This window comes from Vulpes lagopus, chromosome 4, assembly GCF_018345385.1.
Source record: "Vulpes lagopus strain Blue_001 chromosome 4, ASM1834538v1, whole genome shotgun sequence".
NCBI lineage: Eukaryota > Metazoa > Chordata > Mammalia > Carnivora > Canidae > Vulpes > Vulpes lagopus.
The window spans coordinates 75,636,215-75,655,534 of NC_054827.1; the positions used below are offsets into that span (position 1 = coordinate 75,636,215).

General features: G+C 34.3%; 1 long non-coding RNA gene and 1 pseudogene across 3 annotated transcripts in view; both read left to right on the plus strand.

Moving 5' to 3' along the window:
• Window positions 1–19,320, plus strand: part of LOC121490063 — a 132,131-nt gene that overhangs the window by 12,889 nt on the left and 99,922 nt on the right. For all 3 annotated transcript variants that reach the window (XR_005987492.1, XR_005987494.1, XR_005987493.1), the window contains exons 2-3: window positions 2,392–2,512; window positions 3,515–3,617. This is a non-coding gene — a long non-coding RNA (uncharacterized LOC121490063). The remainder of the gene's footprint in view (window positions 1–2,391; window positions 2,513–3,514; window positions 3,618–19,320) is intronic.
• Window positions 12,879–13,848, plus strand: LOC121490062 (annotated as a pseudogene).

Here is a 19,320-nt window from a genome sequence, read left to right on the forward strand (position 1 = left end):
TGTTCTTTGTAGTTAAAGAGTCTGTTTCTTGGTTTGTTCCTCTTTTTTTCTCCTTCACTTTTCATTCTTTTTTTATGAATGACTAATATTCTATTCCATTATATATATAAATATACACACACACACATATATATTCCACATTTTTTTTTTTAGTGTCAAATTTTTGTTTAAATTCTGGTTGGTTAACATATAGTGTGATACTAGTTTCAGGAGAAGAATTTAGTGATTCGTCACTTAACCTGTTGCACTCAGCACTTATCACAAGTGCTTTCCTTAGTACTTTTCATCCATTTAATTCATCCCCTGCATCCACCTCCCCTCCAGCAACTCTCAGTTCTGTATGGTTAAGAGTCTGTTTTATGGTTTGCCTCTCTCTTTTTTCCTCCTATGTTCATCTGTTTCATTTCTTAAATTCCACATTAGTGAAATCATATGGTATTTGTCTTTCTCTGACTGATTTTACTTAGCATAATATACTCTAGCTCCATCCACATTGTTGCAAATGCTAAGATTTCATTTTGTTTGATGGCTGAGTAATGATACTCCATTGTATGTATGTATGTATGTGTATATATATGTATACCACATATATGTATATATATCTCACAACTCTTTTTTTATCCATTTATCAGTCAATGGATGATTGGGTTCTTTCCATAATTTGGCTATTGTTGGTAATGCTGCTGTGAACATTGGGGTACATGTGTCCCTTCAAATGAGTATTTTTGTATCCTTTGGGTAAATACCTAGTAATGCAATTGCTGGACCATTGGTTGGTTCTGTTTTTAACTTTTTAAGGAACCTCCATCTTGTTTTCCAGAATGGCTGCACCAGTTTGCATTCCCACAAACTGTGTAAGACGGTTCCCCTTTCTGCGTCCTTGCCAAAGTCTCTTGATCCTGTGTTGTTCATTTTAGCCATTCTGACAGGTGTGAGGTGGTATCTCATTGTAGTTGATTTCTGTTTCCTTGATGATGAGTGACGTTGAGCAGCTTTTCCTGTGTTAGCCTTCTATATGGCTTCTTTGGAGAAATGTCTGTCCATGTCTTCTACCCATTTCTTAAATGGATTATTTGCTCTTTGGGTGTTGAGTTTGTTAAGTTCTTTACAGATTTTGGATACTATTTATCAGATATGTCATTTGCAAATATCTTCTCCCATTCCACATGTTGCCTTTTAGATCCAGTTGGTTGTTTCCTTCTCTGTGCACAAGTTTTTTATCTTAATGAAGTCCTAATAGTTTTTTGCTTTTGTTTCCCTTGCCTTAGGAGATGTATCTAGTAAGAGGTTGCTATGGCCAATGTTAAAGAGATTGCTGCCTGTGTTCTGTAGGATTTTGATGGTTTCCTGTCTCACATTTAGGTCTTTCATCCATTTTGAATTTATTTTTGTGTATGGTGTGAGAAAGTGGTCTAGTTTCATTCTTCTGCATGTTGCTGCCCAACTATTTGTCGAAAAGACTGTCTTTTTCCCCATTGGATATTCTTTTCTGCTTTGTTGAAAATTAGTTGACCATAGAATTGAGGATCCTTTTTCTGGGTTCTGTGTTCTGTTCCATTGATCTGTGTGTCTGTTTTTGTGCCAGTACCATGCTGTCTTGATCACTACAGCTTTGTAATATAACTTGTATTGTGATGGCTCCAGCTTTGCTTTTGTTTTTCAAGATTGCTTGGCTATCTGGGGTCTTTTGTGGTTCTATACAAATTTTAGGATTGTTTGCTCAAGCACGGTGAAAAATGCCGGTGGTATTTTGATAGAGATTGCATAAAATGTGTAGATTGCTTTGGGTAATATGGACATTTTAGCAATATTTTTTCTTCCAATCCATGAGCATAGAATGTCTTTCCTTTTTTGTGTATGTATCGTCTTCAGTTTCTTTCATCAGGGTTTCATAGTTTTCACAGTATACCATCTTTGCCTTTCTTACTACACTGAATTGCTTAATGGCAAGGAGCATGTGTTATTTATGCCAGTATCTGTGGCACTTAGTATGGTACCTAGTAGGTATTTGAGGAAAACATCTGCTGAATAAATTATCTTTTCATCTAATACTGTCCTGCCAGTAATAGTGAATATAGATAGAATAAGTGATAATTTTTAGAGTGACAAATAAGGGAGTAAGATGACTAGTTCATTTCAACTTATAAAAGACTTATCAAGCATTTACAGTTTGTAAGTTATCAGTTGGGCATTGTGGAAATGGGAAACTAAAATGAAGAGGAACTTTAAGAGTTTGCAACCTAGTGGAGGACTTCCAATTTTGGTGAGTTGGTTGGGAATTATGGTAAGAAACACAGTGAAGAATTGTTTAGGGGAATGACCCATTAAAGCAGTTGTGACTGGAGACATTTGTGTAGTGCCTTTAAATTAACAAAGTTTATTTGTTTACAGGTGGCAGTGGGCAACATCATGGGTTGTAGCAGATGTTCTCAACATTTCTTTTGAAACTTCTTTATATTGCCTTGCAAGAGGAGCCCTAGAGCCTCATCCCTGGGGTAGCTACTATGCTCTGGTATGATGCTGTGCTGTTCTATTTCATCCTTCCTGTTCTAGCAGAGGATCTAGGTTAGAATTTAGTGGTTTCTTATTGCAGACAATTATGTAGAGCTGGAAGTAGAATGTTTCAATTATACTGATATTGTGATTTCTTTGAGATTATTTATTATGCCTTATTATTCATATACTTGTTCACAGAACCCCCAAATAGTGAGTGCCTAACTCATCATAGATACTTAGCATTGTGATTTTGTTTGAATTGTATCTAGTTGTAAACAGTTCCTTACTGATTTTTAATAGATGTTAATCTAATTTTTATTCTTTTAATTGATAAAGAAGCACATAACATCATCTTTACTTCTACTTAAAAAAACTATGTCTTCAGGTAATGTTTAACCAGCTTCTCAACTCTTATGAAGGAGATTCAGCTGGCAACCCATAAAATTCTATTTCAGGAATATTTAATTATAAACCTCTGTCTATATTAGCATGAATAAACACTGTAGCTAGTAATGAAAGTATTTTTCTTCATACAAAATAGTATTTTTCAGAATTCTGGGAAATGTCAAAGCAATTTTGGCTGTAGTCATGCTGCATTTAATGTTATTGAGAATGTTGCTAACATTAACAAAAATATTCCGTAATTTCCTCAGTTATTGCTACTGGTGATGAGGGATGTAAAGTTGGCATGCTTTCATGTTTTGAGCAAATCATTATACACTTTTGATTTTACATGTCAGAAGCAATCTTTGTTTTAGGTAAGATAGCTGAGAACATTTTTACTTAGGGATGGAGGTCAGGCTCTATTTGTATTTTTAGGCCAGTGCCTTATAGAATATAATGAATGTATCAGAGTAAATACATGTACAGTTTTGTATGTAAGTATTATAGCATTTATGTATTTCTTTGACCTTATTTTTAGTTCATTAAAACATAGTGATTTGGGACCAAGGCATAGGTTTCATTTCGGTGTTAATAATTTTATTTTCTGTGACCACTGGTAACACTCATCTTGCAGATGTAAGCTGTTGTCCACCAGGGAGCTTTGGCAAGAGAATTGGCCAGATCACCAACTTCATCTCCACTGTAGAAAAACAACTTGAAGCTCATCTCTGTTGAAGGTGAGTTAGTATCATCTTCACACAAGAGAGATCATGCTAGTGTTATTTGATGTTTTCAGGGTTATCAAGTGGCAGTTTGGTTTAAACTTTGTTTTATGGGATGTTGAACCATCATATTTTATTACTTAAGTGTAAAGATTCACACAGAAATCATCAACCTGACAATGAAAAGGGATGGAAGTAACAATTTGGTGTTTATGAATATTCCTAGAAGTAATTTGAATTCCCTCCCTTCCTCCTTCCTTCCTTTTAAATGTTTATTTTTAAGTAATCACTGTACCCAGTATGGGGCTCAAACTCATGACCCTGAGATCAAGAGTCACATGCTCTCCCAAGTGAGCCAGCCAGGTGCCCCAATTTGGGTATTCTTTCTCACCTCCATTCTTGTTTCCAGATAATACATGCTAGCCAAGTTATAATTCATGACTTTTATTTGAATGAATATTGGCTAGAGCAGAATCACATATGTTATATATTTATTTAAAAATATATTATGGATTTCAGGAAATTTCATGTAATTGCAATGCCAATATAAAGATACTGTTTTCAAATACATTATTTGTTCTTTGAGATAGTAGTCTTAATGCTGGCCACAGGCTTGCTGTCTTGGAGACATAGTGGATCACTGTACATGTTTAGTATTATTACAAGAAGTAGTGGGCATATCTAATTGTTTAATGCATATTTATTAATCATCACTTCATTTTACTGTGCTAATTTGTGACTTGACCCAGCCCTACCTAATCATGAGATATGTGTATATATGAGTGTGTGTGTGTTTGTATAACATTACATATAAGTGACTTGATACAGTTCAGATGTTGCTTTGGTCCTCTTTATTCAAGTTGTTTTTACTTGAATCATCTTCATTGTCAGGTTGTTGAAGTCAGTTTCCTTTTATAGCCCTACTTATTGGTATTCTCCTTTTTTAAAAATGTTATTGTTATCTTTTAATTTTTCTTCTTTTGGGGCATAAAAACATTCCAAGGTTAAAGACTAGTGGGGCTATTGCTCACTGACTTCAAAAGGAAGGTCTAGCTCTAGGGAGGAGAGCTTTATAGGTATGATGTTCCATTATAACTAGCCTTAGCTATACCAAATGGTTTGTATGAGGCCATGAAATAAAAAAAGGAATAATGTGGCACTGTGTTTGGAGAAAAAGTTTGTACAATTTTCTTTTCCTCAAAAAAGCTCTAATATTTCTGTAGTAAGATTGGGCTTTCCCTTCCCATGCCTTATAAGTAATTATTAAATATAATGCAGTGTGTCTTTAAAAATCTTGTTTCTTGAAAACATTAAGTTGACTTGTCTTAGTATTATTTTTACATTAAGCCTCAAACATTTTTAGTTGGACTAGACTTTGGAAATTTCTTTAGCATTATAGTGCATTAGGTTATTTAGTGTTTAAACTTGAGTTTGTCTTAACTAGAATAATTTCTATTGTAGTTATTATGATAAAATACTACTTGTTGAGTAATTATAATTCTAATTGTTATTAACATTAGTAAAATTAATTAAAATTAATTTGCTCAGCTCTATTCTGAGTACTTTTAATATGTCGTTATATCTTTACAACAGTTATATGGGGTAGGAATAATAATCCTAGGTTTATACACAAGGAAACTAAGACTCAGGATTCAATGATTTGCATAAGGTTGGTAACTGACCCAGACTTTAAACTATCTGACCTCAGAGATTCTATTCAAAGCTCCTGTTTATAATTTGGTGTTAAGCTGCATGAAAGGTTTATGTATGTCACTTGAGAATGGGCTATTTCACTTCTGAGGCAGTCTGGTTAGTTCACATATATTTTGTACTACTTACTGAGGTACACCAAACTGTATCTGGCAGAAACATTTGCTTTTGTGACTTTATGTGGACATAACTTTTTAAAAGAAGATTTCTTGATTTATGTTAGAGATAGAGCATGTGTGTGCACTGGGGCAGGGCAGGGGGAGGGGCAGAGAGAGTCTCAAGCTGACTCTGTGCTAAAGGTAGAGCCCCATAGGGGGCTTGATCTCACAACTTGGAGATCACAATCTGAGCTGCAACCAAGAGTTGGGTGCTCATTCTGCTGTGCCACCCAGGTGCCCTAATGTGGACATAACTTTTGACAGTCTGTTAGTATTTTGTGTATACCTAATGTTGTGTGTGTATGCTGTACGCATGTTATCTCATATATAGATTCTTTTTTTTAAGACTTTATTTATTTGAGGAATAGATAGAGAAAGAGTACAAGCAGGGGGAAGAGGCAGAGAGAGAAGCAGACTCCCTGCTGAGTGGGAAGCCCCTCATCATAGGGCTCAATCCCAGGACCCTGAGATTCATGACCTCAGCCAAAGGCACATGCTTAACTGACTGAGCCATCTAGGTGCCCCAACATGTATGGATTCTTTTTTTTTTAATAGATATTTTATTTATTTATTTATTCATGAGAGATACATAGAGGCAGAGACACAGGCAAAGGGAGAAGCAGGCTCCACGCAGGGAGCCCGATGTGGGACTCGATCCCAGGACCCTGGGATCACAACCTGGGCCAAAGGGAGGTGCTCAACCACTGAGCCACCCAGGCACCCCAACATGTATGTATAGATACTTTTAGAGGAATCTTGACAATGCTTCCTTGGAAAGCCTGGTGTATCTTTAGCATCTGCCACAAGTGGAAGAATTGCTGTTTAACATATAAATTTGCTAGAGGCTGAGATCCTTGTTCTGGGGGATTATTCACATATGCATATAAAACAGGTAGGCTAAAATGGTGACATTAATTTTCTAACAGATGTATAATAAAGTGTGAAATGTTAGTTTGACCATTGTTGAGGAAAGCCAAATGCATAAATTTTATAGACATTATAGATTTTCTTTTCTTTTTTTTTTACAAATAGAAACCATTGAAAGATTTTAGGATGCAGATTGTGTTGTCTTTAGCATATGTGTAAAGTCTTTTGTTAGTGGCCATTGCATATTGCTTCAAGTTTACCTCCAGCAGTCCTCTTCTTTACCAACTAGTGTTATGTATACTCCTTACATATCTACCTCAGTTAAAATGAATACCTTGGGGGTGCCTGGGTGGCTTAGTTGTTTAAGTGTCTGATACTTGATTTTGGCTCAGGTCAGGATCTCAGGATTGTGAGATCCAGCCCAGTACTCTGCACTCAGTGGGGAGTCTGCTTGAGATTCCTTCTCTCCCTTTTCACCTCCCCCGTACTCTCTCTCAAATAAATAAATAAATCTTACCCCCTTCCTCCCCAAAAAGCCTAAATAGCTTGTAGTTACTCTACAATAATTAGGTATTGGGCACTTTTGTCTTCATTAATATTTTCCTTCTTGCCATTGTGATCTTTTCTCTTTGTTCCTGTTGAATACCAACTTTTTAGTCAGGATTCGGGTATGCCTTTTTTCTTTGAAGGCTTTCCTAACTACTGACCTTTGTCATTGAACCTTACCTTCTTTGAACCTTTCTAGTACAAGTTTCTATCTAGAATCTTATATTTTGTATTTGTATTTATATACCTTTATATTTTATTTTTATATTTTATTTATATATTTTATTTTATATTTATTTATATATTTTATTTATATTTATATTTTATTTATATATTTTTATGCACTTATGTACATATCTGTTTCTTTCTAACTAGACTGTAGATAGACTGTAGATTTTTTAATGGCAAGTACAAAGGTTATGTGTCTAATTCATGTTTATATCCCCAGTTTTTAGCACAATACCTGGTAGATATAGATGCTTAGTAAGCACTTATTAAATAGATGAGTAAACAAATGGTTCAATTATAAAGGAAAGAAAAGATTATCCTCACAGTTGGTGTGATAATGGTGATAAAGTGCATTCCAAGGTGGAGTGCTGCTACTCTTTTTAGGGAATATTCAGTGTTGAAAATAGTATCTTTCCTGAGGTCTCACTGTAATCTTACTAGCTTCTAGAATCAGTATAGTGTATGTTTCAAGTTTTGTTATCTTGAACTAACCATGTATTATTAAAATGTATCCACAAAATTTCAATAGGTGAATTTTTTCATGAATATTTTAATAATAAGTATAATAGGTCTTGACTTAAGGATTCTCTTACTTCCCTTAAGGAGATCCACATGTGCTTTGGTGTTATAATCAATCTAAAGTTGGAAAAGGACCCTTCTGCTTGAAAATGATGAAAAAATATGTCAAGGAATGAACCTACTTGTTATTACATTTAAAGTTCCATTTGCTTTAAAACCATAATTCTTATGTTATGGAATTCTGGTTAAAATGGTTACAATGGCCAGTATTATCAGAATGACAGATTCTAACTAACATAGGTTAGTAGTTTTACATTTTGAAAAACACTAATGTGTCATATTACTCCTTTAGTAATATGCAAACTTTAGGTTGGTTCATATTTTGTTTATTTATAATTATTAAGATTATATTAGAGAACAGATGTTCTTTCACCATCAGCTTGCATTAGATTTAACTAAAGAAATATACAATGAAGATAATAAAAAGAAGCTTAAGGCTTCTGATATTGACTATATTCTGTTAGGTGAGCTTGTTTTAGGCTATATAGAAACAACTTAATATATACTGAATTAAAATTTGCTATGCTGAAAATAGCATATTCACTAAATAATTTAAATAAAATGATATAAGTGTCAAGGGGATTGAATGGAATGAAATTTTCTTTGCTTAAGCTCTAAACAGGCTTTTAATTTTGTAGGAAGACATTAAATACTGGTCATTCAACTTGTATATCCTTTAGCCTATTTCATAGTCAAAAGCTTGTAAGTAAATATATGTGCTGCTGAGAAACAGTGATCAAAAATGGCAATAAAAGTCACATAATGAAATAAGAATACTAAAAAAATGCAAGGATTTTACTGTAGCTCATTATTCATTACATTTCTGACAGTCTTCATGATTACAAATCACTTGATTGACTAACTAGACATTCTCAAAGTGAATTATGAATCAGGTTCATTTTTTCCGGTTGATAGTTGGCACATGCTGTAACTCTTGCACTTTGTGATATATCAAATTCTTGTAACAGTAATAAAAGATATAATCAACTCTTTATTTTAGGAAAACTATACTGCTTTTTCAAAAACTGAAATGCAGTTGCTAACATTTTAACAACAGAATATAATCTCTGCTTTTGTATCCTAAGGTGGAATTCACAGTGATGACATTATTTTTCAGATTAAAATAAATCTATAGACTGATTTTCCATCAGGCATAAAACTCCAATTGATATCAGTTTTATAGGCTTCTTGGGCAGTTGCTTGAGCCTAGGTTACATAACAGTTGCTTATCTTAGTACTTAAAAAATGTTTTTAACATTTTTCTTTGAAGGAAATGCAGTTTCCCTAAATACCTAATTTGTAATGAGGCCATGATGTTGCATACTTTAAAATGTGGAGCATTTTAATGGTTATTAATAGAGGGGGTCTTTTTTTAAGTTGGGAAAAGGGTCTATAGTGACCTGAATCTTGATCTTTCCCTTCTGAAACTTAATCAAGGGGGGTAAATTCTGCTTTCAAATGTATTCTCTTCTCTTTGACTTAATAAGAATTCTTCATGCATTACTTCACTGGCAGTTGAGTGGCAGAAAATTCCTGTAGTACAACTGCATTTGCTTTAATCCCATCCACTCAAGCAGTTGAAAATAAAATGGGTGTTCCTTAATGTGATATATTCAAAATTTGAGAATCTTGCACAAAATTCAGTCATTGCCTTAGCAAAAGTGAGATTCCTTCATTGAAAATTGTCAGGCATGGGAATGTAGAGCCCCAACAGTGTTGTTATGAGGTCCTCTTACTAATAAAGATTACATACAGTAAAGCAATTTTGTAAATTCTGTAATTCGGTAAAGTGTGAAGGCAAAATCATCAAAGTTAGTGGAAGCTTTGCATATATAACAGTCACAGAATTGTAGTGCTTTGCTTTTTCCCTATGTGAAAGCAGAGTAATTAGTATTTCAGGATTCCAGTGCCTTTTGCTTACTTTTTTCTTTTATGAATAAGATTTCTTTATACCTAAAATTGTTTTATTGTTATTTAGTTGCAAAAATTATTTTATTGGCCTTCCACTGTCTTTAAAATTATTTTATAAAATATTTTTTGGAATGATATCCATCTGCTATATTAACTTATATGAAAATGTGGAATAGTAATGTGTAATTATGTATAATTTTAGAAATACAATCATAAGCTTTTTTGAAAAAAGACTTTATTTATTTATTCATGAGAGACACACAGAGAGAGGCAGAGACATAGGGAGAGGGAGAGGCAGAGGCAGGCTCCCCGTAGGGAGACTGATGCAGGACTCGATTGCCCTCCACCCCCATCACGGCCTGAGCCAAAGGCAGATGCTCAACCACTGAGCCACCCAGGTGCCCCCAATTATAAGCTTTTTATTTTAATGTTTTCTTCTTTTTAAAATTGGCTCAGGTTTTTGAATTTATGCTTTAGCCACCTTGAAATTTAATTTTTAATACTCTAAGCATTAATTATATGCTTAATAGTTAAAACTGCTGTTAAACATCTTTTATGGGATAAAAATTTTATTTCTGATTAGGCAATGAATTATATATATAATCAATTATTACATCCATTTAAAAATTATGACCAAAAGATTAATCCTCCATAGATGTTTTTAACAATATAAACCATCATGGTAGAATTGGAATTAAGGACTTAGAAATGGAGAGACAGAGAGTCAGTTTATTAATTACAGTAAAAACTTTAAATCTTTTATAACTTCAGTAGATTTTGTGAAATGACCACAAACTAAACTGAGATAATAAAATACTGCCATTTTCCAGCCTGGCTTGATTCTTTTTACTTCTTTAACATAGCTAGGTATACATTTGGACTCTAGCAGCATTATTGAACTTCTTCATGTGGTTTGAGGTAAACAATATATGATAAAATGGACTTTTATTTCTCTGACCTGGCAACAGGATTTGGGAATAGAGGAAGACTGGGGTGGATAGGAGGAGACAAAAAAATACGTTTTCAGGCCACAGAAATGGACTGAATTATTTTGATCATTTGTTTATGTTTAAATAAAAGAAATTGCTAGGTTATCTCCTTTTTGTAATGTATAACCTGATTGCTTTCCTTAATTGTTTCCTTTGAACAATTTAGTATTAGAACAGTCATCGTGAGAGGGAATGGGAGTATCTGGAGATATGGGAAAACTGAAGGAAAATATTTAAGAAGGAATTTCTTGTATTTGTCTTTTTCGGTAAGTGTATAAAGGGATCAAGATATTCAGTATAAGTAAAATTAACCAAAAGCTTGTGTTCCACAATTTATACTTTAACCCTTAATAATTATTCTCCCTCCCTTACTGCACACAGGGTACATGACAATAAAACTTCTGTAACATGGTCCAAATGTCTCAGGTTACATTTCTCATTATCAACATTACATTGGTATATCTATTCTAGTTTTTATGTTAAAAATGATATTTTGTATTTTGGTGATATAAAGTGAGGTTTTTTGTTTTTTTTTTAAAGATTTTATTTATTCATGAGAGAGAGAGAGAGAGAGACAGACAGACACAGGCAGAGGGAGAAGCAGGCTCCACGCAGAGAGCCTGATGTGGAACTGGATCCTGGGACTCCAGGATCATGCCCCGGGGCCAAAGGCAGGTGCTAAACCACTGAGCCACCTAGGGATCCCCTAAAGTGAGTTTTTAAATTGGAGGGGCACCTGGCTGGCTCAGTTGATAGAGCATGCAACTCTTGATCTTGGGGATTGTGAGTTGGAACCCCACACTGGGTGTAGAGATTACTTAAGAATAAAATCTTTGTAAGTAAATAAATAGATAGATAGTATTGAGTATTTTTGGTTAAATCCTTCATTGGCCTGGATGTGATAAGCTATTTCTCTTCCTTAGGCATATGCTAAAGGGTAGAACTACAGATTTATAGGTATGGAGTACACAATTATGATACCTTACTTTTTGTTATATGAACACTAATATGGTATAAGTACATTCTATATGATTTCAGTGTCTATGCTGTTAATGTTATGGATAATCTTTAAAAGATTTCTCTGTTTTAGAATCTCCTTTTAGTTGGATTTAATGATAATGTAGTTTTGATTCTGATAAATCTGTATTATTGTGCAAAAACTCAAAGAACATGAGTGTTAAAGGTGATAGATATGCTTATTTATATTTATGCTTTATTTTAAGAAAGTGGTTCACCCATTTGTGCAGACTGGCAAGTCCAAAATCTGCACGGCTGGCTGGCAGGCTAGAAACCTAGGAGGTAATGTTGCAGGCTGGAGGCACAATATCTTCTTATCTAGGATCATTGGGTTTTGCTCTTAAAGCCTTCAACTTATGAGATGAAGCCCACCCATATTATTGAGGATAATATCTGTTCTTTAAAATCAACTCATTTATATGAGTTGGTATATGAGATGGTAGCAGTATCTACAGAATACTTTCATAATAAGTCATGGATTAGTGTTTTATTAAATAATTGGGTACTATATAAAGTATAACCAAGTTGACATACAAAATGAAACATCACGTTTGGCCCTTAAAAAATATTTATATCACAAGCCACAAAAATGGCTGGGGTCAGGCTGTCAGACTGTTACCACAGAACATATTAGGCAACTTCTTGAAGTGAGAACTATCAATTCCAGAGATAGTAGCTGATAGCCATTTGCTTATTAAGAATTATTGAGTGTTCTTTAAGTGCTATTTGAAAAGAACAGCATGCAAAACCACAAATGGACTGTACTTTCACATATACTGATTATTTTTTAAAAAGTATTTTATTTATTTATTCATGAGAGACACACAGAGAGGCAAAAACACAGGCAGAGGGAGAAGCAGGCTCCACGCAGGGAGCCTGATGTGGGACTTGATCCCTGGACTCCAGGATCATGCCCTGGGCTGAAGGCAGGCTCTAAACCACTGAGCCACCCAGGGATCCCACATATACTGATTATTATTGATGCTTGGGACAAAAAGTGGTTGTTAACCCAGAGACAAACCATTTACTAAAACCCAAATTTTACTGACTTGCCTTATATAAGTTTTTATTACATAAACCTTGTATCTCAAGGTCTAAAATTGTCAACTTTCTCTTTAAATAAATAATTTATATTACTTTGATACTTTCTATAGGGATTTCTAAGAACAGTTTTGGAAATTTTTCCTGTCACAGTCCATCGGTACTGTGAAACTGACTGTTTTTAAGGCACCATTCCTGTTGGGTAACCAGGGTCATTGAAGGATCTCAAGATGGCTGGATGAAAACTTGCCATAAAAGCCATTGACAGGGTAGCTTTGGGGGAGATCATATCTCAAAACCAGAAGGCCATTGTTAACTCCCTGAAATCCGTAGTGAGACTCATCTCCAAGTTGGCTGCTCTCCCTGAAAATCCACCTGCTATCTATCAACTGGGTTTAGTACAAAGCCAGTGTGGTCAAGGCTGGCTTGGTAGATGACTTGGATAATAAGTATAATGCCCTGAACTTTCCTGTACCAGAGGATAAATATACTGTTCAGATGGATGCTGAAGAAAAAGAAGATGTGAAAAGTTGTGTTGAGTTTTTGTCTCTTTCAGAGGCCAGGTTTGAGGAATATGAAAAAGCTGGAGAAGTTGAAGAACATAAATCCATTTGATCAGATGATCATTGAGGACCTGAATGAAGTCTTCCCAGAAACCACATTAGACAAGAAGAAATATCCCTGTTGGCCTGGCAAGCCAATTGAAAATTTATGAACTGATGTGGGGAGAAAGGTCTGGCCCTTGCATTATAAACACAGGACACTAAAAATAATTTTATGATAACAAAAAAAGTAAAACATCATGTCCTTTAATCTAGAAGTAGAAACTCTGGTCTGTATCCGTTTACATTGACCTTATGTTTATTGACTGCCATAATAATGATAAAAGTTCAAGAACTAAGAATTTATATGCTAGATACTTTATGAAACTTCTAATTCCTTCAATCATAGTTCTGTTTCAGAAATGAGGAAACCCATGTTCAGATAGATTAAATGACTTGCCCGTGGTTGTACAAGCAGTAAGTGATGGAACAGGATTCACACTTTATTCAGATGCTGTTTGAATCTGAAGCCTGTAGTTTTTCCTACCTACTCAACTTGTATTTGTATGAAACTTAGCAAAACTACTGGATCTTTTGGGATAGGATAGCCTATATACTTACGTATTCCTTAATATGTAAGGAGCCATGTTAGTTTTCATTGTAATTTAGGGCTTATTTAATAAAAGTTTCTGTCTTCCATAGTGTATATAACTTTTGCCAAACGATGAAAATATGTCATTTTTTGTCTTGGTTGCCCATAAGCTTATGCCTATTATTAATACTCACTTTTAGTGATTTTCTCATCTGTGGTTCCTCATGTAATTATTTCCTGTGTTCATTTAGTTGCTAAGCTCTTCCTTTAGTTTTAAATTAATATGTTATATAATAATATTTTAAATTATAAATCACTACAGTCTTTTAAAGATTCCTGATAGACAAAAAGAATATAAAATATTATTTTATTATCTCATTGCTTTGTTCATTGATGTGTCCATATACCTAAAAAAAAAATAGATAACGAGTAAATAGATGTTAGTGAATGAGTAGATTCAATTAACATGTATCTCCTAGACATCTAGCTGATTCCAAGCGGAATTTAAATTTACTTACACTTAATATATTTGCTGACGTGGTTGACTTTGCTGTCTTACTTTATGCCTTCTATTTGACATGTGTTTTTCATTTTACTCTTCCTTCTTCCTTTCTCTGGATTGACATGGTGATTAATTTTGTGTGTCTACTTTGCTGGGCTGAAAGGGTATCCAGATACTTGGTCAAACATTCTTTGGTCAGACATTCTGGATGTGTTCATGAGGGAGTTTCTGAATGAGATTAACATTGAATCAGCAGACTGAGTAAAGCAGATTGGCCTCCCAATTATAGGTGAGCCTCATCTAATCTGTTGAAGATCTGCATAGAACTGGACTATTTAGCTTTTCCTGCATCTCAAGCCAGCTGTTTTTCAGACAAGAAAAAGGCCCGGTTCTCAGGCCTTTGGGCTTGGATTGGAATAGAACATCAGTTCTCTCCTGGGTCTCCAGCTTACTGACTGTAGCTTTTGGGACTTGTCAGCCTTCACAATTTCATTAGTCAATGTATACATCCATCCTGTTGGTTTTAGTTCTGTTTCTCTGGATATCCTTAAGTTATAAAATTGATAATTTAAATTATTTTTTCATATTTCCTCTAATTTAGAAGTTATATACTCTTTTCTGTTCATTTGTTGGTTACTCTGGAAATAATAATAAACATAATGATTTTAGTCTAAAGTTAATCAGTACCTTTAGCCTCCTTTTGGATCATATAAAGACTTTATAACACTTTAACTCCATTTCTTCCCCTCCTGACACATTGTTATTGTGCTTTATATATTTTTTAACCCCTCAGACTTTATTGTTACTATATTATGTATTTTATATTTATGTTCAAATATGTATTTGTCACTATATTTCCTGTTGTTTCTTCCATGTTAGATCTTATATCTGGAATACATTCCTGCTCCTAGTAGTTTATTATTGTTCATTTCTTTTAGAGACTATCTGCTGATAACAAACTCTATTTTATTCTGACAAAGCCATTTTATTTTGTTAGTTTAACCATACTGTGCTGAGTATAAAATTCAGGATTAGCAGTAATTTTGGTCATTATGTTTAAGATCTCATTTCATTGTTTTCTGGTTTTCACTGTTCTTTTTGTGATGTAATTTGTTGATCTGATTTTCATGTATGTATGTATGCATGTATATATGTATATATAGCTTTGAGGCATATTTTGTATATCAGATGATCCACCCATTTCAAGTAATTCAGTGATTTTTAAAAGTAAGTTTAGCAGTTTTATGCTGAGTTGATTAGTTTTAGAATATTTCTGTCACCCTAATAAGAAACCTCATGTCTATTAACTATTTATCCCTGTCCTCCCTCCTTTATCCCAGATAACACTAATCTATGTTTTTGTCTCTAAATTTTCTTTTTCTGGAAATTTTATATAAATCAAGTCATAGAACATAGATCTTTTGTACTGGCATTCTTTCATTTAACATAATATTTTTGAGGTTCATGTATGTGGAAGCGTGTATTAGTAATTAGTTCTTTCTTTTGATGAATAGTATTCCACTATATGGATATACCACATTTTGTCTCCATCAGTTGTTGGACACGTAGGTTTTTTTTTTCAGGTTTTGATTATGAATATGAATAATGTTCCTAAAAGAATTCATGTGTGAATCTCTATGTATATATGTTTTCATTTCTTTTGGGTAAATCCCTAAGAGGAGAATTGCCCTGTAATTTGGCAGATTTATTTTTTATCTTTTACAAGAGACTTCTAGACTGTTTTCCAAAGTGTTTGCATCATTATATTCCTACCAGTAGTGTGAGGACTCCTGTTTCTCCACATTCTAGCTAACATTTTTTATCTATTTTCTTTTTTTTATATGAGTTTGCTTTTTATTTTAAGATTTTATTTATTATTCATGAGAGACACAGACACACACACACACACACACACACACACACACACACAGGCAGAGGGAGAAGCAGGCTCCATGCTGGTAACCCGATGATGTGGGACTCCATCCTGGTTCTCAAGGATCATGCCCCAGGCTGAAGGCGGTGCTAAACCACTGAGCCACCTGGGCTGCCCCATCTATTTTCTTTTTTTAAAGTAATCTCTACACCCAGGCATAGGGCTCAAACTCATGACCCTGAGACCCTGAGATAGTGTCCCTACTAACTGAACCAGCCAGGCATCCCTATTATCATCTAATACAAAAAAAAAAAAAAAAAATTATCATGGCCATACTAGTGGGTGTGAAATTGCTTCTTATTATAGTTTTAATTTGCATTTCCTAAACTAATGGTATTGAACATCTTTTATATGCTTATTAACCATTCATATATATTCTTTGGTGAAATGTTATTTTTTTTTGAAAATTTTACCCATTTTTGAGATTGAATTGTTTGTGTTCTCATATACAAAGGATTCATTGTTTTGTATACAAGTCCCTTGTAAGATAAAATTTCGCAATATTTTCTCTCATTTTGCTGCTTCTCTTTTAGTTTTCTTATTGGTGTCTTTTGAAGTGCAAAAGACTTGAATTTTGGTGAAGTCCAATTTATCAAAATTTTTTGGTGTTAAATTTAAGAAATATTTGCCTAATCTAGGGTCTTAAAGATAATCACCTGCATTTTCCTTTAAAAGTTTTAGTTCTCACATTTAGCTCTGATTTATTTTCTGTTAATTTTTGTATATAGTATGAGATAAAGGTCTAACTTCATCTTTTGGCATATGGATATCTAGTTTCCTAGTATCATTCATTAAAAAGGCTATCCTTTATTTCTGTGAATTTCTTTTACACCTTTGTTGAAAATCAGTTGACCATAAGTATAAACATTTATTTCTGTACTCTCACTTCTATTCTAGTGATCTACATGTCTATCTTCCTTTGCCAGTACTACATCATGTTGATAACTGCTGCAGTAGTTTTATATTAAATTTTGAAATTGGAAAGTATAAGTTGTCCAGCTTTGCTTTTCTTGGTCAAAATTGTTGTAGTATTCTCTATGAATTTTATATAAATTTTGCAATTTTATATAATTGGCAATTCTATATAAATTTTAAGATTATCTTACCAATTTCTGCTAAAAGGCTGCCTAAATTTTGATAGGGAATGAATCAATCTGGGGAGAGTTGCCATTGTAACACTATTAAACTTTTCTACTTCACAAACCTGGCATCTGACCTTCTTTTGAAGGTAACCTTCCCCGCCCCCCCTCTTCCCCTGCCCACTGTGATTGCTTTAAAGGTCTTGCTCTTTCCTTTTAGATTTAAATAATTTCATGTGATGTCTTTAAGTGTGGATTTCTTTTTATTTATACTGCTTGGGAATTTTTGGCTTCTTGATTATGTGAATTGGTGTCTTTGATCAGTTCTGGAAATTTTGTTGACTTCAAATACCATTTTTTATAAATCTAAAATATGATCAATTGAAACATGCACCATTTATACATCACCAAAAGAGAAAACAACGTTACTAATGCCTTAATAATAGTATTATGCAGGGGTATCTGAGTGTCTCAGTGGTTTAAGCATCTGACTCTTGGTTTTAGCTTAGGTTGGATCTCAGGGTGGTGAGATGCAGCCCCATGTTGGGCTCTGCACTTGGCAGGGAGTCTGTTTGAGATTCTCTCCTTCTTCCTTTGCCCTCCCCCTGATCTTGCTCTCTTGCTTACACACTCTCTCTTTCAAATAAACAAAATTTAAAAGAATAATATGTGCTGTATGAAATGGTCATGCTGATCCCCATTGCTTAGAAATATGTCATTTTCTCAAAGGATTTGGCAAACTTTTCTTCATTTGCATTGCTTTGTGCATAGTTTTTTTACCTGTCTCTCTGTAAGAAAACATAGCACAATTTCATATATTTGTATCTTTCTTTTTTAGTTCCTGTAAGTAGTTACTGCTTTTTCAACACGTACAGGTCAGTTCAGACTACTATAACATCCCATAAACTGGGTGACTTAAATGACAAACATTTATTTCATAGTTCTTAAGTCTGGGAAGATCAAGACAAAGGTGCTGACAGATTCAGTGTCTGGTGAGGATCTTGCTCCTGATTTGCAGATGGTAACCATCTTGATATATCCTCACATGGTGAGGAGAGAGGTCATTTTTCTCATTCTTTTCTTACAAGGGTACCAATCCCATTCATGAGTTCCATCCCCAAGATCTTTTTTTTTTTAAGATTTTATTTATTTATTTATGAGAGATTATACACACAGAGAATGAGAGAGAGGCAGAGACACAGGCAGAGGGAGAAGCAGGCTCCATGCAGGGAGCTCCATTTGGGACTTGATCCGGGGTCTCCAGGATCATGCCCTGGGCCAAAGGCAGGAACTAAACCGCTGAGCCACCCAGGGATCCCCCCCATCCCCAAGATCTAATTACCTCCTAAAGGCTCTACTTCTAAATGCCATCAAATTGGGATTAGGACTTGAACATATGAACTTTGAAGGGATACAGGTATTTAGCCCATAGCACAAGAGTATAATGACTCCTCATTTATGGCAGTTGTTTCAGTCATGGATACTTCTTGCTTCTCTAATGTCAGGTTGTATGTCTGTGTATATTCTTTAGCTTCTCAACTTTTTTTCTAAAGTTTATTATACATTGTATGACATTTATAATTATGTATAAAAATTATACATAATTTTTAAAAAGATTTATTTATTAGAGTGTGTGAGCAGGAGGAGGGAGAGAGAGAATCTCAAGCAGACATCCTGCTGAGTGGGGATCTCACACCCCCACATCATCACCTGAGCTGAGATTAAGAGTCATGGGCTCAACTCATTGAGCCAGCCAGGCACCCCTACGTTGCAGTAATTTCTTAATGGCAAATCATAGTTTATTTTCCTTTCTTTCTTTCTTTGGTACTGAAACCTGGGAGAATCGTTAGTTTTTAAAAGTTTACTTTTTAGAGTACAACATGGAGATTTAATATACACATACATTATGAAATGATTACCACAGTCAAGTTAATTAACATATCCATCACCCTAGAAAGTTTTCTTTTGTGGTTGAGAATGCTTAAGATCTCTCTTAGCATAGCAGATCACATATGTACAATACA